The following is a 23,511-nucleotide window of genomic DNA, read 5'->3' on the forward strand; positions in this document are numbered from 1 at the left end:
GGGAAACACAAAAATGTCAAGGTTAATTAATAATCAGAAGAGTTTTTTCCCCCCATAACCTATATAGACTCCATCTTTTATAACCAACTTTGTTGCACCTAAGAGTATTTATGACAAAATGCCATTGGGCACTATGTCTGTTATGATTACTAATTTTCTCTATCTGTCATGCATTTGCTCTGTCGTGCTCTTTTATAAGCCATTTGCTTATATCATTGGTTTAGTCTTCACAAAAGCCTGTATTTATCATACCCATTATACAGATCAGGAGACTGAGGTCAGGAAAGAGAACGCTTGCTAAATGTCACACATTCACTAATCAATGAAGTCACGATTTAAAATCAGAAAATTTTGCTGTGGTGTTCCTGATTAGTCATAAATTTCTGAACAGAAATGATCCTTTTAGGGGCACCAAGGTGGCTCAGTGGTTGAGTGTCTGCTTTTGGCTCAGGGTGTGATCTTGGGGTCCTGGGATCGAGTCCCACCTCAGGCTCCCCACAGTGAGCCTGCTTCTCCCTCTGCTTATGTCTCTGTCTCTCTCTCTGTGTGTCTGTGAATAAATAAATAAAAATCTTTAAAAAAAGAAAAAAAGAAACAATCCTTCTAAATGATGAGTATACGGATAAAAGTCACTATACTTGTAACACTATTACTGTTATTATTGCAGTTACTTATCGTAATTATTTTCTCTAGTGTCCTTTTCTCTTTGACAGCCTGAACTGCAAAATTCTGTCTATAATTTGGTAGTTCCGGATTTTAAATTTCAATAGTGATAGAGTATGATTGTTTAATAGTTCACTGTCTTACAGAGTACACTTCACTACTCTAGGTAACTGACTCATTTTCTTTCTAAACATAGTTATAATAGAAACCACTGCTTCACTTTCTAGCAGATGGAGAGCAATCTTGTTTTAATGCACATCATTTACAATAGATACAAGCTGTCAGATAACTTCTGGTAAAATAGGATGCTGAATCAGACATTTATTTTTAGTGGCAATTGTTGACACAGAGACTAGCCACCCAAATGAAAGTATACCATCTCACTTGACTCTGTAGATAAAATATACTGTAATGTTCTTTGTCATTTTTCATTTTCAATTTCTGCTTTAGACTTCCTATGACACACCATTTTTTCCATCACTTCTCTTTAAGAAGCTTGTTGTCTTCAAACCATTATACTTCATATTAATAGTTATATCTCAGTTTTTATTTCCATTCTTTGTTAAGAATCATCTAAAACCCGGTAGCTGTAAGTAGTTACATCATAGCTATAAAAATATGCTCTAGAATCCAACAGATTTAGATTTGAATCCCAGCATAGCTCCTTATGGACTGAATGGAAAATATGTTTTAATTACTGAAAATCTTTTTAAAAAAATTTTATGTTTCTATCAAAGATTATTATAAGAATCAAGTGAGTTAATGCTTTTACAGAGATTGTACTTTAACATATGTATTATTACTTTTAGTTCAATAATATGAGGCATCATGTAAATAATAAAAGGCCCCAACAAAAAAGATTTTAAAAGGTGGAGGAGCTGAATTAACACCTCTGTGACAATATTGGTCATATATCAGCTGTGTCTGTTCCACTTAAAGGTTATCTTTTATGTTTGATAAGCATTTTAATACTGCTACCAGAAAGAAGAAAGGAAGAAACATTGATATTTATTATATGCACAATGCCTCTTTTGGTAAATTCATGTAGACGTGATATTTGGAAAATATAATGGAAGCTAGATTTGGGCAAAATTAAAAATATAAGTGTATACTTTAGCTGTACATATACTAAATATGGAACAATACAAAGATTACCCTGACTCTTACATAAGGATAACACTTGTGAAGCATTTTATATTCCATATTTTTATTTTTATTTTTTTATTCCATATTTTTAGAAACATTATATTTTATATGTTTTTTTGTGTATTTGGTGATAAAATGATTATGGTAAAATCATAATAATGGGGATTCAGGGTAAACAGTTTATGGGAGTCCTTTTTTTTTAATTTTTTTTTTATTTATGATAGTCACACAGTGAGAGAGAGAGAGGCAGAGACATAGGCAGAGGGAGAAGCAGGCTCCATGCACCGGGAGCCCGACGTGGGATTCGATCCCGGGTCTCCAGGATCGTGCCCTGGGCCAAAGGCAAGCGCCAAACCGCTGCGCCACCCAGGGATCCCTATGGGAGTCCTTTGAATTATTTTTATGACTTTTCTATAAGGCTCAAATTATTTAAAATTCTTAAAAAATAATCAATATATGGGGAAATTTAAAAAAAAAAAGTAAAAATAGAGTAGCCACCAGACTTTTTTTTTTCAGTATTTTAAATTAGGATGTAGCAACTGGATCTGAATGAACTCTATGGGATAGGTGCTTTTGAAATATAGAGATTTTATGTTTTAGGTGTATTACATTTTATTTTTGGATTTGCTAGTCCTACTCTACTATAAAATAATGTATTTTTTAAAATCTTTTTTTAAGTCATTTAAAAGCTATGAATTTAATTGATACTTCTTATAAAAACAAATTATTAAAGTGCTATATATTTTTTACTCCAGTGCAACCAAGAAGTACTTTCATACACAGATATACTCATAAATACAAATTATGATAAGTGGTATGTGATTATAAACAATGTGTTATTGTCAAAACTGACAGAGAGGACGTTAGTTAAGTGAGTTGGTCAGTGAAAGTCTCACTGAGGAGATGACATGTAAAATGTTACTTAAAGGATGAGACAGGAACATTATGGAAAGTGGTAAAAGTGGTAATGTCGACAGGGAGTGCAAGGAGCATTGCAGAGAGGGACCAAATCTGATACTTGAGGAGGAAGAGAGTGGGGCATGTTTGAGAAACTGGGAAAGGAACAGTGTGGCTGGAGTACAATAACCAAAGAGAAGAGAAGAGTGGCTCAAAATGAATATGAAGAGAGAAGCTGGGGCTGTGTTGTTCAGAACCTTGGAAGCCACATTGGAAAATTTTAAGCCCAGTTGCCCAGATTTACAATATAGAATGCTTTGTTATTGTGAAGTATGGTGTGTGTGTGTTGTAGAGGTAAAATGGGAATGGAGAGATCAATGAAGAGCCTATTTCAATAGCTTCAGATAGTTAACGATTGGTTGGACTAGGGTAGTACCTGCTTAAAGAGAGTAAACATCATTTTTTATATATTATTATGTGTATATATTATGAATGTATTATAGATAGAAAAGATTTACTTTATTACAAATAGCTATGGCTTAAGACTTCAACTGAAAGCATGCTAATTAAGAAAATATTAGAAGCTCACTGTAATGAGCATTGTGTTAACTAAGACTTCTAACTAAAAATGATTATTTTTCAATGAGTGAGAATTTAGTCATGATTATTCATATAATCACAAATTATGTGAAACTTTTAATTTTTTATTTTCCTTTGTAAACCCATTTAAATGGGGATAACTTACTAAGCATATGCTCTTGTTCCTATTTTCTTAATGGTTCAATTATACTTAAAATTATTAACAAAACAATTTTGTATTATATTGGTAGAGGATGATGATGCACTTCCTAAATGAACAAGATAATAATAAGTGAATAATTAATTTGTAAATCCTAGATATTGTGAACTTGTAGGAGGTAAATGTATATCTAATAGATGATGAAAAAAATATTAGCTAATATTGTTTGTAATCATGATATTCCATGGGGATTAGTGACTTTATCATATTTATAATAGCACGAACATTTAATCAATGCTATCAACTTTTCACCACCGAAGGCTTAACAGAGAAAAGACAACTAAAAAGTAGAGAAAGCAAAACAAGATTGTTGGTGATGTGGAGGATACAACATAGTATATTGGGAAAAGCCCTGGCCTAAGTCAAAAGGTTTGGCTTCTAGTTCTGGATTCAGGTAACCTTGGTTAATTCATAACTGGTGATTTGTAAGGTTTTCTTTCAACTCCCAAATTCAATGATTTTTCTGAAATATACCAGGGATTAGAGCCCTCTAGCTACTTTTATTTAAGTGTTCTTGTTTATTCCACATTCTCTCTGCAAAACAACTTGTTTAAAAAGTCAGAAATTAAAAATCAGTGAAGATACTTCACTGTCTCATTGTTGAGTTTATCGTGAAAGTGGGTTCTTTGGGAAGAATAGAAAGATCAGAGGAAGTTTGATGTCTTCAAGAACGAGGTGATTAAAATGCTGAACCATTGAGATAATGGGTCAAAGAGAAATAAGGAAAAAATAGTAACTACTTTTAGTAGTTGTGTAGGAAAACATTATAAAAGTAATCAGTAAAAGATTTCTGGACCAGCTGCTACTGTATTTCCTTTTGCCTTATTCCTTCTTAGAATGACTCTGTATCCTCTAAATTCCAGAGCTTATTTTCTCTTTAATGAGGCTATGGGGGATTTAAAGCTGCTTCTCCAAATCTGGATTTCAGCAAAATCTTTTTGTTACAGTCACAAAAAGAAATATGACTCCCAAATAAACATGATCATAATGACTACAGGAGAAGAAAACCTACAACTTGGGTTGGAATTCCTTGAGTATAGTTCTAGCTTAGCGTCCCACTAGTTGTTTTATACAACCATGTGAAAAATCATTATCTGACATTTAAAAGCAGCATTTATAAAATGTGAACAATTTTGTCTCATTTACCCTCATTAGGAAATAAGCATTACATATGGCAATCTCTATAAGAATCCTTTGTTATCTGGAGACAGCTATATGTTTGTAAGCTAGTTTTTAGTATTCATCAGTTTAGCCTGGCTAGTATGATCATTGATGGATACAGATGAAAACTGAGGATTTCTTCACTACTATTAGTCAACTTTGTACTACCATAGAGTTCAACAATGATTGAGTTGTATTCCCAAACCAAACGCTAATTAAGGAAGAACCAAAAAATTCCATGAACCTCTTAATTTCTCCAGCTCTGCCATATATCATCACAGGACCATTAACTTCTCTGTTAGATGCTGTTCACTCTTCTAACTTCCATTTCCACCTTCTGCTTCCTTGTAGAGCAATCACAGATACTCTCACTCACATTACGAGTTCTCTAAATGCCATCCAACTCAATACAACTGGAACTGAATTAAATATCTTATGCATACAATGCAGATTAATGCTTTTCTCAGTCTCTGTTTCTTAGAAGCTTTAATGTAGATTTTCCACAAAAACATCAAGTAGCATCAAAATTTCAATGTTTTTTTAGAGTATCCCCAAATGTCTTACATTAGATAAGTCCAAGATACAATACAATAGTTATCTGCAGAGTATAATAATTTTGACTTGGGGCCAAAGCAGGTGTTATAATCCTGATTTGGTAAGACACAGTCCTAATGTATCCCAAAGTAAATTCACAAATTGTCATATATCCAAGTGGTCATAATCAGTAGACTCATCTTGTAGCACAAAACAGTATTACTACCAGGTTGATGGGTTTTTAATTACTTTTTGTAAAATTCAATTCAAACTATACCTTGTAATATAAACCTTTAATTTCATCTTATGGAAGTATGTGAATTTGCTTAAACAGAAAAAATAAGCTTTAAATATGCAACCTAAACATATCTGTTGTGAAATGAGCTGTGCCATTTGTTTAAATTAGGCACTACACAAAAGAATAGAGTCAAACAAGTTTTTGTGTTTAGGTAGGTTATTTATGTGGTTATTCCAGGAAGCAAGAGTGTGGGATGAAGAAGAGTACAGGAAGGAAGTAGAGGCAATATAAAGCATGTTACTGCAGGAACTGTGATGAACTGGGGCTTAATCCTCCTTAGAAATTCCTGAGAAGCGTGTGGAATACTTGTCAGAACTGCCTACCTGAGGACTGATCATGACAAAACTCCTTTCCTCTATTGGTTGAGTGTTGCCCTTTGTATGTTAATTTCCTAAGTTTATGCATGCCTCCTGAGCAAGATATACTTTGAACAAGGTGAAATGCTGTCAATATATGGAAAATCAAAGCTCATTTTTAACTATCCACTGTAGAGTCCACAAGAATTAGAAGCCAAGAGGATGCATGGCAGGACAGCAGATAAATTATTACATATGTATTTGTGAACTTCAATGATAAACCAACAATAAAAACACTTTAAATCATCCAGAGCCCAGTACTATTATTTTTAGACCTATACTTTCAAATTATATTTTCAAATTTGGAAAACCAGATATAATTAAACTGGACTTCTTTAGTTATTTTAGGTGTATGTCAAAAGTACAAATAATCTGAGATTCTTATCCTGTTTGCAAGCCCAGTATGCGGGCCAGGGCTTCCTAGATCTTGGCACAAGACAGGAGACTTGGGGTCAAAGATAAAGTATTTTATTACTCACAGGGCCGCAGGCAGCATGAGCTCCACACTCAAATTGGTTCCCTTCCTTTTCAAACATCATTGAAAAGATAAAAGAGTAGCACCAGGATGCTTATATTCTGGTGGGAGCCTCTAGGGACAGATCTGAAAGATCATTAATGTCCTTCCCGTCCCTATACATCCCGCAGTCTGAGGTTATCTCTCCTCCAAGTACAGGATTTTTGCTCTTCCTCCACCTTCACAAAGTGTGAAGTTGCTATAATTTCATCTTTTTTTTTTTTTCTCTTCAGTCATCTCTTACTTCATCCAGAGCTTTGCCTGGAAGAGTCAAATGAAAGAGGCACCAGAGCATATTTATAAACTGTAACCAGAATTAAGTTTTAAAGTCCTAATTCTCATTCTGAACAGGCTGCCATCCAGAGACTATAAACATTTAGGCAGGTCTGGAGTTGCCACTAGAGGGTAAGAAAAGATACATTGTGCCAAGGCACTGTCAGGAAGAAATCCTGAAATTTCTGAAGTCTTTACAATTTACTTTATTCATCACAACATAGGCTCCCCAAGTCCCCTGCAAGGAATGTAAAGGTGGACCCAAATGGATGATATGCACAAAGTAAGTTTGTACGATAGCTGAGCAACTTTGAGTTTAGGAAACCACCAATTTTGTAAGGCTACAGCTAGCCACTGGCCCACCAATCATTACCCTGGAGAGAGGCATTATCTTCGTTATTCTGGTCAGGTGACAAATCTTCCCCCTACCCCAGAGAGAGACACCGTTTTTTGCTTTACAAACATCCCTGAAAGAGCAATACAGAAGTTACCAATGCCTTTGCTTAAAACAATGGGCAGAAATGTCAGAGATCCAATGGAGAATTGTGTCCAAATATCTTGTTGATTTTGGTGGTGGTGTTCTCGTCTTTTTATTGGAAATGATTTTATTTGTTACTATTTCTCCCTTCCTATCAGCTGTGTTTGAAAATAATACAGCCTGAGAAGAACTGGCAAACAAAATATTAATTGTGTAAAAAATCAAAAGTGGTTATTTGACAAATTTACTTTTTATTCATCACTATATTTTTATCTTATTTCTCTCCAATGTAGTAATGAGGAAAATGGAACTTCCATTTCATAATTTTTTACAAGATAAATGTACAAATAGTAACAGCTAAACTGGAAAATAAATCTAAGGTAATGGAGAGGGATCCCTGGGTGGTGCAGCGGTTTAGCACCTGCCTTTGGCCCAGGAGATCCTGGAGACCCGGGATCGAATCCCACATTGGGCTCCCGATGCATGGAGCCTGCTTCTCCCTCTGCCTGTGTCTCTGCCTCTCTCTCTCTCTCTCTCTGTGTGTGACTATTATAAATAAATAAAAAATAAAAAAAAGAAAAAAGGTAATGGAGAAAACCATTGAATTTTATAATAATTTGCCTCTACTTTAGGCAAATGGTAAAAGAAAAAAAAAGTATCCTTTATTTTATTGTTTAATACTTTAATTTTTAAAGTTGCAAAATTAATAGAAAACTCATATAAACAATTCACCCACCTTCTCCTAATGATAACATCTTACATGATCATTAAGACTAGGAAATTTATATTGGTACAATATTATTAACTCAACTACCAACCTTATTCAGATTTCACATGCACACTTTTTTAGTGTATAGTTCTTTGAAATTTCACATGTACATATTGATGTAAACATCACCAAAATCAGGATACAGAACACATTAATCACCAATGAAAAACTCTCCTTTTCTTTTTTCCTTTTAAAGTCACCCTCTTCCCTAGCCCTGACTCTGGCAACCACTGATTTGTTCTCATGACCGTATTTTGTGACTTCAAGAATATTACTAAGTGGAAGATTATTCAATTAAAAACTTTGAGGTTAGCTTTTTCCCTCACTCAACATGATTCCCTGAAGGTCCATTCATTTAGTGCATATTGGTGGTATATTCCTTTATATTTCTGAGTAGTATTCCATTATAGAAATATAATACATGTTGGGATCCCTGGGTGGTGCAGCGGTTTGGCGCCTGCCTTTGGCCCAGGGCGCGATCCTGGAGACCCGGGATCGAGTCCCACGTCGGGCTCCTGGTGCATGGAGCCTGTTTCTCCCTCTGCCTGTGTCTCTGCATCTCTCTCTAGCTCTCTCTCTGTGTGACTATCATAAATAAATAAAAATTAAAAAAAAAAAAAAAAAGAAGAGTCTGTTTAAAAAAAAAAAAAAAAAAAGAAATATAATACATGCTATCTATCCTTTCACATGTAAAAGAAACCTTTAGGTGATTTCCAATTTTAAGCTATTTATTTTTTAAATAAATTATTTATTTGATAAATTATTTCAAGCTACCATGAACATGTGTGTACAGGTTTTCATGTGAGCATAGATTTTCATTTTTCTAGGATAAATACTCAAGAGTGTGATTGATGAGTGAATTCCATGGTAAATTCATGTTTAATTTTATTTAGAAACAAAACACAAACCAAAAAAAAAAAAAAAGCTGCCAAACTGTTTTCCAGAGTCTGTACAGTTTTACTAGCAATATAAGATCCAGTTACTCTGTATCCTTTCTGGCATTCGGTATTATCAATTCTAGTAGGCATGTAATGCAATCTTATACCTTTAATTTGCATTTCTCGAATGGCTAACAATTTTAATGACTTTTACTTGCTTATATTCCCATATTTTAAAATGTAATAGTGAAAGCTAAACTGTGACTCTAAACAATAGGACTTCTTTTGCCCAACTTACTGATTAATTGAGTTATTTCTTGTCATTTGAGAGGCTGTATTTAATTTTGTCATTGTATGAGAAGCTTATGCTCAAGCATTTTAATTGCCCCAGAACACTGGGCTGGCACTTTTACACAGTTGTCTTTTGATCTCATCAGTTCACTTTTTTGTTATTCTAAGATCTTATATGTTTCTTTGAATATTTCCCTGATTTAGATTGGTTTCACAGCAATTTATGATCATGTATGGCTTAACTAAATTATTTCCCTTCTAATCCTATTTTTATATATTCTAATAAACTATAAAATTATACTGGAAGTTTTTAGTAAGGGGAATGCAGAAGACTACTATTAGTTTATGAAAGTGAAATAATGTTAAAATGATATGTGAAAATATAATGTTTTAGGGTAATAGGAGACAGGCTAGAAGGAGTAAAGTGTCTTCTGTAAAAAAGAAGTGACTTTATGCATTAATTTCCTTCTTCATTTAATCATTGTGGAAATATTTATGAAGCACTAAATTTGTCACAACACACTATTAAGAATAGCAATGTGTAGGACCATTGTATCACTCAAGGATCTTGCAAGAAACATGAGGTGAAATAGGTTATAAGAAATAATTAAAAATAATACCAGACACTCTGGACTATAGATAAATACTCCAGATTGATGTTACTAACTGGCTTACACTTTACCAACTGAGCATTTATGTTGTAAACAAAGTATCTGGAATCAAAATTTTCCATGTTCACTTCTAATATTCAGAGATGGGAAGTCAGAGAAATATTCTTATAGTTGGCAGTCAGAAAGATGCCTCCTGTGCAAAGAAGCATAAAAAGGAATATATGTTGTGGCTGCATAGCACTACAACTAAGAAAAGGAAAAGAGATTGAAGTTAAACCATGACTTTGGATTCCCTTCGTATGCTACTTAAAAGAAGTTCATAATAAGTGATACCTTGCTCTCCCAGGATGGACCACAGAGAAAACAAAATTGAAAAGGCAAGTATCTTGGAGAGATGGGAGCACAGACTCAAGAAAGCCCTGGGTAGTGTCAATAGTGCTGCTTCCTGTCAGAAGCTTTCTCTATGTTTCACTAACTTGTCTGTAAACGGACAAAATTCACATTTTATAGACTTAAAAAAGGACACAAAATGATATGATTTTAATTATATTGAATACCTGCTAAATGGTCTAATTTATATATTTTACTTCCTATGTTATGATTTCAGTTTAGCTGACCCTCACCATCATATTGCAACAAAGCTGCACTGTAATTCTCAGAATTATTTCAGAGAAAAGAAGATTGAATTGTGTATTAGGAGCAGGAAAACAAAAAGATACAGAACAAATATAAGTTTAATTTAACAGTTTAAAAAGAAAGTCATATATTGATGTGATTCATGTGAGGTTAGGCATTTAATGATAATATTTGTATAGCAGTTTTTTTCTGTATTCAGTGAGAAAATAGGAATATCCAACATTTCACACACTTAACAGAGCTCGTCATAAATACAATATATTAAAATAGATTTTTTTAAAAAAGATTTTATTGAAAAAAATATTTTATTTATCTATTCATGAGAGACAGAGACATAGGCAGTGGGAGAAGCAGCCTTCCTAGGAGAAGCCCAATGTGAGACTCGATCCACAGACCCCGGGATCACGCCCTGAACCGAAGGTATATGCTCAACCACTGAGCAACCCAGGCATCCCTAGATTTATAATAGTTAGAAAAAATAATTGGCTACTTATGAGAACTGATGTATTTGCATATCCAAATAAGTGAAATGTATCCAAACATGAAAACAATATTTTTTGTGTGCAGACTTCAATAACTATTGTTTACCCCTGTCTAACCAATGACAATCACATGAGTTACATCTATGAGAGTTTTAAGGATAAAATAGCTTAATGTTTTTGTTAGATCATTCTTATGTTCAAAGAATAAATTCTTACATAGCTTTTACAAGTTCTTTTCTTAGAACTTAGTATTAGTTCTAAGTATTAAACAAATAGTATTAAACAAATGATAACTAGCTTATTAGTAAACTTTTTCAGCACACTATTTTTTGTGCTTAATTAATGAAAAGAATATGCCTAAGTGAAATTTGTTAGTTCCTTGTTGACAAAGATCTTGCTCATGATAGGTTATTGCTATATATTTGAATGAATAAAAATGTAGAAGAATCTACATCTACATGTTAGCATTTTTAATTTAAAAAATTTAACATATATACAAAGAATAGAAAGATGATAAAAAAAAAGCCAAGGTTCTATTTCTGACTCTGTAGCTACTACTATCCATGTACCTTGCTTCATTAGTTCTCCTCCCTGATACTTAGCTTTCCCAGTTCCACAGAAGAAGGCAAGACTATTCTTCTCCAGAGTACTAATGGCTTAAAATTCTTTCTCCTGTAATATGTAAATTTTATAGAAAATTTGATAAATAAAGATATACATAAAAAGTACTAATCAGACATTACTTATGTTCAGAATAAACTGTTAATATATTGTATTTCTGTCACATGCATTTGTATTAATGCATTTAGAAAATTGCATAAACTTTTTATTCAGGTATTATAAATTTAAAAGTAAATTATATAAGTGTGTTACATATGCTCTTTATATACATATATTTTTCTAAGTTTAAAAGCAAATGATAAGTGACAAAAAGCCTCTTTGTTATTAAAGACTGTACAAGATAGTGCTTTATCCAGTGAAATGCAACAATATAACTATTTTCCTGCTTGTTAGACTTGTGAAGGGTGGATGAAGTTGGGAATGAGAACAGGATTTCATTGGGCAGGATAGAATAGAATCCTGCAAAGTATTCTGTACTATTCCCATGAAGCTTCAGAACAACTCCTGAGACAATGTTTACCATATGATCTTATGATTCAGTTTCCTTCTCTGTTCTGTGATTCCTCTCTACAGAAGACCAGAGGAGTCCTAAAACCACATTCTTTCTCCCAAGTCAGTCATATATGGGTCACTAAGACGTTGGATACAGTAAAAAATAAATGATTTTACAATAAAAAAAAATTGATCAACCAAATTGATCTCGCAATACTGACATTTTTCTAGCAGACATTTATTCACTGTGCCTCTGCTTCAAAATGTTGCATTAACTTCAACTACCTGTTTCCAGACTTTGACTTTTTTTTTAAGATTTTTATCTATTTATTTGAGAGAGAGGGGGGAGAGAGAGAGAGCACGAGTGGTGGGGGAGGGACAGACAGAGAGGGGGAAGCAGGTTCTCCTCCTAGCAGGAAGCTCCATGTGGGGTTCCTTCCCCAGGACTGTGGAATCATAACCTGAGCAGATGCTTAGTGGACTGAGCCGCCCAGGCACCCCTAGACTTTGGCTTTTTAAATAGAAAGAAAAGAATCATCAAAATGCCTAAATTGCGTATCTACCAGTGGGACTCATATATTAACTTCTGATTCTACAGTTACCTATGAGAACTCTTCCTCTTAGCATGTTATGTGGTGGTACTTCTAAATTTCTCCTACTTCCTACACAGAATTGTGGTTTGTGAATTGATTTGGGAGGGGATGCAGTAATAGAAGAGGGAAGGACCAGCACTCTGGGTTCCTCAAAGTCCGTTCTCATACTTTGACAGTCCAACTGCCTGGCATGGGCCCTGGATTTCTGATTTAGGTGACAAATAGATAAGGAGATGCAAAATGTGTTTCCATTTTTTTCTCTGGTTAATGGTTTCATTTAGTTTCGGTCAGAATATGCCGATTGGTCATGGTATTTTTCATTCCAGTTTTATCAGTCGTATGAGAGTTTTTAATTCCTTTTGAATTCTAGAGAGTAGTTGAGTGTTTGAGTCTCTCATAGTAATATAATTTGGAGTCCTTTCCTGTTACTACAGGATTTATGGAAAGTAGAGACTGACTCAAGGACCACTATCCTGACACCATTTTGAACCATCTAAGTATCAACTGTTGATCCTTTGACCAGTTGATTTTTCAAAAGTACATTCAGTTATGTATACTCTTAATATTTAACTAATATTGTTAAATAAATTGAGTCATTATTACTTGGGAAATGCTACTAAGTGTAATATTTAAAATTATATTACATGAATAATATTAACTTAGTAAAATTCCAAGACTTACTTTAGTAAAATTCTGTCAGCAATGTATGCAATTTTTTTTATATAAACTCAGTGTATGATTTTTATATATAAACTCAGAAACACAATTGTTCCTATTGCTATAAAAATAAAATGTGTCCTTAGAATTTTAAAGGATGCAAGTCCTTAATATATGAAAATTCAAATGTATCACAGGGATGTGTATTTTTAAATGTGTATAAGAAGTATTCCCTCCTTGTCCAGCACCCCTAAATTAAACACTATATTCCCTATCTATACCAAGAAATCTACAGTCTCAAATAAGGAAATATAAGTAAATACAGAAAACAATGTGTATATATATATATATATATATATATATAGCATTATTATATATGTGGATTTTTGAAAAAGAGGTAAGCTTTCAGTAAAAATATTTTTTTCAACAGTAGCCTTGTAGTTTCATTTCCAGTGTAGATGGGGATCATTAAGTAAATATTTGTCTTTCCAAAAAAAACCCAAAAAACAAAACAAAACAAAACAAAACAAATAAAAATAAAAAAGATTGTCTTCAATGAGGCAAAAAACAGTTGTATTCCCACCATAATAAGTAGTCCAATTAGATTATTCCCTATATTAAAAAAACAAAACTATCAATCACTTTCATTTTTCTATGTATTTTATATTTATACAAATGCTAAATAAATTACTTTTTTATTCTGTTTTATTTGTACTGCTAAAGTAATGCATAAACCATTAATTGTAATAGTGTGGTACTATCATTTAACTTTGGTAGTCCTAGATTTTTTTCTAGACTATACTGCTCTTTTCCTTAATTACTGATAAGAGACAACAGAGATAGGGAAACAAGTTAGGAGGTAGTTGGCATAACACAAAGAAGAGTTTTTATAATCCTGAACTAAAGCAATAGCAATAAAAATAAACTGTTAGATTTTGAGAGACTTCTATAAGTTGTGATTGTTAAGAATTTGTGCAAATTCATTTTTATGGGATGTCTCTGGCTTGAATCATTAGATGGTGATGCCATTCTCAGAAGAGAGAAGAGAAGCATATTTGATAGGAAAGATGTTTTCAGTTGTAGACAGTTGAATGTTAGTGTTGTACATCTCAGGGTATAATGAAACAAAGAAGTTAGAAAATATTCTGAGATTATATATAATTTTCTAGAATAACAATTAAGGATGAGAATGGTAGCTCCCATAATATAAAAGCTGATAAGTTAAGCTTTTGAAAATATGTCATGAGTTTGACCATTATTCTTAAAAAAAAAAAAAAAGATTCATTTATTTATTTTAGAGAGAGTGAGAGAGCATGAGCAGCAGGGAGAGAATGGGAGGGAGAGAGAATCTCAAATAGACTCCACATTGAGCATGAAGCATGATTTGGAGCTCAAGTTCACAACCTTGAGATCTCAATGTGAGGACTGAAACCAAGAGTTTAATACTTAACCTCATAAAAGGCATCCCTCTTTTTTTTTATATATGTAACATTTCATTACTTATTTTTAATTGTAATTCCAGTATAGTTAACATACAGTGTTATATTATGAAGTTGGGAACATTCCCAACATCTATATATCTACTTTATCCATTCATATATTGATGGACACTTGGGCTGTTTCCATAATTTGGCTATTGTAAATAATGCTGCAATAATCAGGGGTTCATATATCTTTTCAAATTAGTGTTTTTGTATTCTTTGAGTAAATACCCAATAGTGTGATTACTGCATCATAAGGTAGTTCTATTTTTAATTTTTTGAGGAATAACAGTGTTTTCCACAGTGGCTGCACCAGTTTGCATTTCTGCCAACACTGCATGAGGCTTGTTTTTCCTTCACATCCTTGAAATTCAGCCTAAAAGAGTAATCTAAAAGGTTGTTTTTTTTTTTTAAATTGGTAATTGCTTAGACAAAGAGAAAGCTAAGAATAAATGCACCCATAAGGATATGTGACACCTTGATTTTTTTAATCTAAGCAAAAAATATGAGTCGGCATCTTTATTTTTAGCAAAGTGTCAACAATTATAGGCAGAAATAATTGTGGTAATTTCATTTCTCCAAATAAAAAGTAATTTAAAAGGAGAAATTAAACTACTGAATAAGTAAAATAAGGAAGGACATTTAAGAAAAATATTTAAAAGTATGTTCCAACATTTGGTCATGGTTAAACATTTAAACAATTCTAAGAGATGATTTGTGGTTAAAAATGGTAGGATGTGGGATGTTTGTTTATGGTTGAGTTACATGAGAAATTCTATGGTGTGTCAGTAACAGGGTTGCAGAGAATACACCCAAGTTTTAGTAGTAGTATTTTTTAATATAGTCTCTGTAGTCCTACTAGCTTGTAACCAATTGAGCTGAATAAGTGAACAAAAGAGAAAATAACATGGCAGGAGTTCGTGCTCCCTTGGCATACCATGGCCAGGCAAACATGGCAAACCTATCTCCTCATTTCATTTCATTCTGTCTCGGGATCATGATTGTATTTATTTCTACTTTTCTGTTCTTTTAATTCCACCCCCCCTTAAACGACTAGTTAGGAAATAACAGTACTTAACCATTAAAAAGATTGGCATATATCTCCATTCCTTAACTTATTCTTCCACTTGAAGATATTTCCAATTCTTTTGCTTCCTTTTTTGCCTCTCATACTACTGTCTCCTACATATTTCACCAGAAAGCCTCATTTTCCTCATTCACAGATTAATCTTAAATCCTAGGACTAAGACTATCCAAATGTGACTTTGAAGCTATGTTCTGATTTTTCCTATGTATCAAAAATATGTCCAATTTTACTCATTCAACAAAAATTTAGAGTAAGTGACTCAGCTATATGAGGATGAGAGGGATGTAAAGAACCAAAGATACCTGTTTTCTTTTTTTTTTTTAAATTTTTAAATTTATTTTATGATAGTCACACACAGAGAGAGAGAGAGAAAGAGGCAGAGACATAGGCAGAGGGAGAAGCAGGCTCCATGCACCAGGAGCCCGACGTGGGATTCGATCCGGGGTCTCCAGAATCGCGCCCTGGGCCAAAGGCAGGCGCCAAACCGCTGCGCCACCCAGGGATCCCAAGATACCTGTTTTCTAAAAATTTATATTATGGTAGGAAACACAAAATATGCAAATAAATAACTGAAATGTTTGGTAGTATAAGATAGATGAAACATACAAATTTAAAGATAGTTGATTTCTTTTTTTTTTTTTGTTACTACTTAAATCCTAGTTTCATAATAATCTTTAAGCTGGTCCTTTAAAGAATGGGTAAGATTCGATATCATCTTTCTCTCTTTTTGGATCAAACACCTTTATTTTTTTTAAAGGTTGTATTTATTTATTCATGAGAGACACACGGGGAGAGAGAGAGAGCAGGAGAGAGAGGCAGAGATGCAGGCAAAGGGAGAAGCAGGCTCCATGCAGGGAGCCCCATGCAGGACTGGATCCCAGGACTCCAGGATCAGGTCCTTGGCTGAAGGTGGCACTAAACCGCTGAGCCACCCGGGGTGCCCACATCAAACACCTTTAAATACTTGAGTAAAAACTAGAAAAATCTTATGTGAGAGTAGACAAACATTCCCTAGCTTCCTGAGGCTTAGGTTCTAGAAAGAAAATATTAAAATCTAATATGACAAGGACAATACTACATTAATAAACCTTTAGAAACAGTGTATATGTGTTTGCATCAATATGCTAGAATAAAACAGACACACAAAATCCACTCCGTCCATGCATAACAGATAAATCCACCTGTTTACTTGTTAAAGATATGATGGTGAGAGATTTAAGAATGAAACTGTTGAAGTAGTTTCAATTCAGGGCAAAATCAAACTGGAACAATGGAGCAGCGTATTGGCCTGGGGGTGAAACTGATAAAACCTCAGCCTGGCTCATTTGCAAAGTCCCTGCTATTCGTCTCTCTCTCTCTCTCTCTCTCTCTCTCTCTCTCTCTCTCTGAGCCAGAGTGATTACATTCACACGGACATTCATTTTGAGTCTGGCAATTTGTCTTTCACTCTGTTTGTATTTTCTATTTACTGGTGATACTGACATTCCTCACTCAGAACATTTGTCATTTGGGGAAGGAAGTGGAGTGGTTTATTTAGAATAATTTATTCCTGAGTGATTTTTCCAAAAACATTAATTGTTAGCCGTTCTCAAAACTCCACAGTTACTTCAGTGTACAGAATGTACGAGAACAAGAACTTTGAAAACCTAGTCACTGTGTGCTAAATACTGTGCTAGATATTTTACAGATTTCCTCCCTATAATTTTGTGAGAGAGCTATTATTATTTGTACTATAAAAACAAAGGCTCAAAGAGTTTGCACAGTTTATTAAGTGCTGCATATATTTAATTAAGTAACTCATGTTTCTCTTTTATAATGTTTCATAAAATAATAAAGAGAAATGATTTGAAGAAGGTAGCAAAACAGATACATTATGACCCAATTAGATCTGTTATTGCTGTGTCACACATTTGGACAGACCAAAATTTATTCTTATCTTTCAAAGCAGAATTATACACTGAAAAAACCCTGACAACATAGTCTATTAAATTAGGATCTTTCTTATATGTTTGTGCCAATATTAAAATGACATCTTGCCATAGGTCTAAGCTTCAATAAAATCAGTCAAAAACAGATTTTTCTCCATGTCTGGTTTCCTTTAATTCTTGTTTTGAGCAAGGGCATTAACTCATGACGGAAGTTAGAAATGAAAACAATCTAGTTGTATGTGATGTGCTGAGTCCAGACGTCAAACAGGGACAGATGTATAACCAGGAAGGGGATATTAAAAATAAAAAATAAAAAAAAAAAGGAGCTGATACAAACTAATGAAGACCCAGCATTTATGGCAGCAGTATAATTTATTGTTTTTTTTTTTTTTTGAGTAATTGAATCATAGGACCAAAGAGGAGGCAATAAGGTGTGACTTACTTGATACATAGCTCTAAAAAAAAAAAAAAAAAAAAAAAAAAAAGAAAGAAGAAAGAAAGATAAGAAGCCATGGTTTCCTAGCAATATCCACTAGTTAGGTTATAAGACATTTAAATAGAATATTACACTTGGCCATAGATATATGAAAATTTTACAGCATGATGTAGCTGGTGAAAATAGTATAACATTGACAAATATGGTCCTGCATTCCTGCGCTTATTAGTAAGTCTTGCTTCCTCAGAGTATTACACAGGCACATATGACAGCTTTGGCCAATGAAGTGTGAGGAGTACATCACTTACAGACAGAGGCTTTTAGAGCCAATGTGTGATTTGCCACATTCTCTTTTTCTGTCTTAGTAATTATAGAAGTATGCATTTAAATGGAACACCCATCTCTGTAAAAATTGAAATGACTACAATGTATAGATCCTCAAGAGTCTTCATGTAACACCAGCTAGAAACAAAGCATTGTTTTAAGGCATTGATGTAGGCAGTTGTTTGTTACTGCAGCATAACTTGGTCTATTCTGTCTAATAGTCATATTGTGAATTCCTTGATAGTACAAATCATGCATTTTTTTACCAGTGTATTTCCAACTATCTAAAATAGCACGCAGCATAAATATTCACCGAACCAGTGTATTACTTAATGAATACACATAAATGTTTGTGGCCTTCTTCGAGTGTACAAGGGGATAGAAGAGCAAAAAACAAAAATATAAAAGCCATCTGGAATTAAGGAGATGTTATTTACATAATTTATGGGCTAGAAGTAAGTGCATTTTACTGGTAGAAGGCAAAGGTTAACACTAATTGAGCTTAGGAGAAGGAAGAAGAATCTTGGGACTTCCATTAGTGAAGTAACTTGAGGCTCTTGCCAATCACAGGACTGGCAACAGGGATTTTTGAGGTGAAAAGATTCTTTTTTTTCTTTTACATAAAAAATGCTGCATTAGGAGTTTAGTTGTACTTTGTGTGATTCTAGGTGTGAAACTTTTACATAGCAAGGGAACATGAAATGGACTTATAAATTGCTGAGTAGTTTTTCTCTTTCAGATTTTTTTTTTTTTTTTGCCTTGGTCAAAGAAGAAATGAGAAATCTGGCAGCCAGCCATATAATTAGAATTAACCTTGGCCATGAAAGCATGACAGATGAACCTGCTTGATCATTCTAATACTTGCCTGTCTGCATGTGGAATTCCTGTCTTAGACCATGGCACAGAAGGAAATGTTCCTCTTGAAATTTTTCTCTGTGTACCATAGTCATATTGTTTCCTCAGAACATACAAAGATATGCCACTAAATACTGTAATTGTGGCATTCACTAGAGCTATTAAAAAGCAAACAAACAAATCAACCCCCCCCCCAAAAAAAAAACACAGTATTGATGGCAAACTCAGATTTTAATAAAAAACAGAATTCTGGTCAGTTGCATGATTTTTCCAATATTTTTCAGCTGAAATTTTTTGACAGTCATTGGCCTTCTAAATTGAACCTATATTCAAAATAATTGAGCTAAATTAGTTTAGCATTTTACAGTTAAGTTAAAATAGAAAAACTGCAGTTTTCTCATAGGACAGCACATATATACCACCACCACCTGCCACACACACACTTATACACCAACATCACCTTAACAAAATACTTTTTTCCCCTCTCTCTACATAGTATTACTCAAAATTATCTGAAAGTTTAAAATGCAAATTTAGCAGTTGTGTAATCCTCCCAAAAGAGGAAATTAACAGAATTTAAAAAATTGGTTTAGCAATGTTTTGGATACAGGCAACAGAGCATTTTCTATTTGGGTACAACTAAATGAATGAAACTTGAGTGGGTGGAAGTCTTGTCCAACACCACATAGAAAGTTGTCAGAACTAAGGGAGGGGTTAGAATATCAATTAGAATGGAGAACTGCCTTGAGGATAGGCTCTATTTCATTTCCTGAAATAAATAAATGAGGACCACATAAAGGGAGTTATAAGGTCAAATAAAACCAACACACCATTCTGGGTATCACGTCTTGTAATTGTCAACGCTGCTATTTTGTTCACCGTGATGACTTTAAAGCTTGTTTGCAAATTTTTTTGATGCTTTGGTGCTCCTCCCTCATTCCTCAGAGTGGGTTTCTTACTGTTTCAACTAAAACATTACAAAGGAACTTACATTAGTTGACCCCCAAGGCCAAATTTTAAGAGGCTAGGTAGCTTCCACCTTGTTCAGTATAACACTCCCTCCAAGGGCCCTGAGATCCAGGCAATAATTCTGACTACCCTGAGGATGTCACACTGGAGAGGATAGTTAAGAACTGGTTAAGAATAAATGCCAGAGCCACACTACGTAGGTTCAAATCTTACTCTATCAACAATCAGATGTATAATCTAGGGAGAGTTACTTAACCTCTGTGTGCCTCAGTTTCCTCATTTATAAGATGGGGAGAAATAATAGTCTGAACATACCACCTGTTGCTCTACCAGTAGCTTTTATGGTTGTTTAAAGGGTCAAATGTATGTGTGTGTTTAATTTGTATTCAATTTATTTAAACTAAAAAATATTTATAAGTGCATTTACTCATTTCTCCCAACACACCACCCTTGCAGCTTGTATTTATGAGTTTGTGTTTTTGCCTATTTGTCTTTTAGATTCCACATATAAGAGAGATCATATGGTATTTGTCTTTTTCTGTCTGACTTATTTTTACTTAGCTTAGTATTGCCCTCACGGCCCATCCATTTTGTTGCAAATGGCAAGATTTCGTTCTTTTTTTAAAAGGCTGAATAATATTCTATTATATATGTGTGTGCATGTGTGTGTATATGTGCATGTATTCAGCTACTGAATACTTTGCCTGTTTGCCATCTCTTACATTGTTTCTATAAGAGGAGATTTACCTTTCTTCTGTATCTGGTACCTTTTTATAGTCATTTTTATGGTTCCATTGAGAACTTCCATGACTTGAATCTTGGATAATGGCATTTCATGAATAGTGATGTTTTTCTCTAACTGGCATTATGGGTACCTCTTTGTAGTCCTGAATACCAGGCCAGACTTTCAAACATGATATGTTCCTCTGCCTAGTGCAGGAAAAGGATTCCTTGTGTATGTCTTTCAGTCAATATAAGCAGCTCCAGAATAAAGAAAACTGATAACTTCTGCAAGTGGCTTCTGCTTAGGGAAGAACTGCTTTCTACCAACTATATCTCCTTTATTCCTATAGATTAGTTCTCTGGAACCCTTCAGAGATACATGTGTATAAATTGATGGTTGCATTTCTACATATTTATCCACGTGGCTATTTTGGATTTTCTCAAATCATGTATGATTACTAAAAATACCAAGTTTAGGAACCTCAAACATAAAGATATGAATTAGACCTCACTGAACACTAGTTTATAGTCTTAGTACAATAGGAGATTACTAACCCTGAGTAAATCTGTGAAACTAGAAAGGCCAATTCACAACCATTATAAGAATTGAGACTATCAAAAAAAAAAAAAAAAAAAAAGAATTGAGGCTATCCCTGAATGGATATTGCCAAGAAAGCAACCATTTCAAAATACTCTTTCTATAGGGACCATTTGACATAACAAGGCAAATGCCTCTTCTAACAGCAGGTTAAGAAAACATGCCTTAATTCAAAAATCTCATTAAAATATACTCACAAATATGGATAGGCATGGAAATTGATTTTTTTTTTAAAGCAAATGGAAAACATGGAGGTAGAAATCCCAGAAGTCAGGCTGAAATTAGCAAGAGTGCCTGAAATTAAGTTGCTGGGGCTTTTTATTTCTTAAAAACACATGTAATCTGTTCACAAATACATATTAACTTTTGAATAATTTTTCAATATGTGGAACTGTGAATTTAAATATATAAATAAAACTCTTAAGACAAATGTTTCTGTTGCTTCTAGTGTCTAAAATTAAGAAAACCACTATTATCTTTCTAGAATGGGATCTTGTATCAGTCAGGATCCCAACAGGAACTTCACATGGCTCAAGAATTTAATAAAGAGACTGGTTGCAAAAGTGTGAGAAAATTTTTAAAAAGCCAATAAAAGATGTTGATTGTACTTAAGATGCAAGAAACAACAGGGTGCTGGTTCCACCCCTAAGTCTGAATGGCAAGAGGGTTAAGTAGCACTATGCTGTCAGAGTTGCTACAAATGGGGTGTGGGTGTGGGGGAGGGATGTAGCCTTTACCAGAAAAATGCATCCCAGAGCAGAAAAGGAGAGGGAAAGAAAAAGTTCAAATCTCCCTTTTAGTTCTCTGATCTCTTACTAGTAAACTCAAACAAAGGCTAACTGGGGCAGGGTGGGAGGGGGCAAAGAGCAGGGCAGAAAAAAGTGGTGGGAGTAGAGGCCAGAAATGGGAGAAAAAAAAAAAAAAAAACTAACACAACTCTTACTTTTGTTTTGGTTTTATTTTTTTTTATTTATTTATTCATGAGACACAGAAATATGCAGAGACATGGGCAGAGGGAGAAGCAGGCTCTCCACAGGGAGCCTGATGTGGAATTGGGTCCCAGGACCCCAGGATTATGAACTGAGCTGAAGTCAGAGGCTCATCCACTGAGCTACCCAGGCATCCCTGTTTTGGTTTTCGTATTTCAAACACTGGTAGTAATCTCAGTCCCTTTAAAATACAAAATAGACTTAAAAGCATAGCTAAAATCCTATTGATGAGAAAAGTATTTTCTGCTATCAATATCATATTGTCTCCAAAAGAATGGAGGACAAAATAGGTCAATCACAAATACACACATGCATATGTGTTATAGCTACACACGACCATAAACGTAAATGTGTATTTGTATGCTATTGTTATCACTAGTAATCATGCAGCCTTCAACAAAACAAAAATAATGCCCATGTTCTTAATCACTCTCCCTTTGTGAAATAAGAAATAGGGAACTTTGTATATTCTCTGTAATATGTTATAGAGTAATTTCATTTATTGCTTTCTGTTTTTTAAACTTTATAGAGAAACTAAAAAATTGCCAGTTGACTTTTATAAATAGAACCAGTAACATGGTAATATTGGTTTGCACAAAAAACTGCTTTTCCAATTATTGCAATTTAATGTACTTTCATTGTATTTAAGAAAAATACAAAAAATTTCCCTCAAGTATAGTGAATATAAAAAAGAAATGTGAATGTAAAGACAAGCTTATGAAGGCCACTGAGGAAGCAGAATGATCCAGGCTGTAGAGAATACAAAGAATACAGGGTAATAGGTGACAAGAGTAAACTAACAAGATGAAATTATAGGGAACACTCATAGAGGACATATTTTGTGCATCATAGAATTCAAATGCCAATGTGAAAAAAAAAGTTTAATTAAAAGAAAAAATAAAAATGAAACCAATATTTTATGATATTATAGAAATGGTATTTTATGGTGTTATAGAAAACCAACATGGTTAT

At 33.8% G+C, this 23,511-nt stretch overlaps 1 protein-coding gene and 1 non-coding gene across 2 annotated transcripts in view; both read left to right on the forward strand.

Moving 5' to 3' along the window:
* The window catches only part of LOC129514645 (low-density lipoprotein receptor-related protein 1B), a 1,831,349-nt gene that overhangs the window by 923,116 nt on the left and 884,722 nt on the right, over positions 1-23,511 (forward strand). The gene's annotated exons all lie outside the window — the stretch shown is intronic.
* Positions 1,770-1,872, forward strand: LOC129514676 (U6 spliceosomal RNA). The gene has a single exon (XR_008665486.1). It is a non-coding gene; the product is annotated as a U6 spliceosomal RNA (small nuclear RNA).

The sequence above is a fragment of the Nyctereutes procyonoides genome, unplaced genomic scaffold (assembly GCF_905146905.1).
Source record: "Nyctereutes procyonoides isolate TBG_1078 unplaced genomic scaffold, NYPRO_anot_genome, whole genome shotgun sequence".
NCBI classification, from domain to species: Eukaryota; Metazoa; Chordata; class Mammalia; order Carnivora; family Canidae; genus Nyctereutes; species Nyctereutes procyonoides.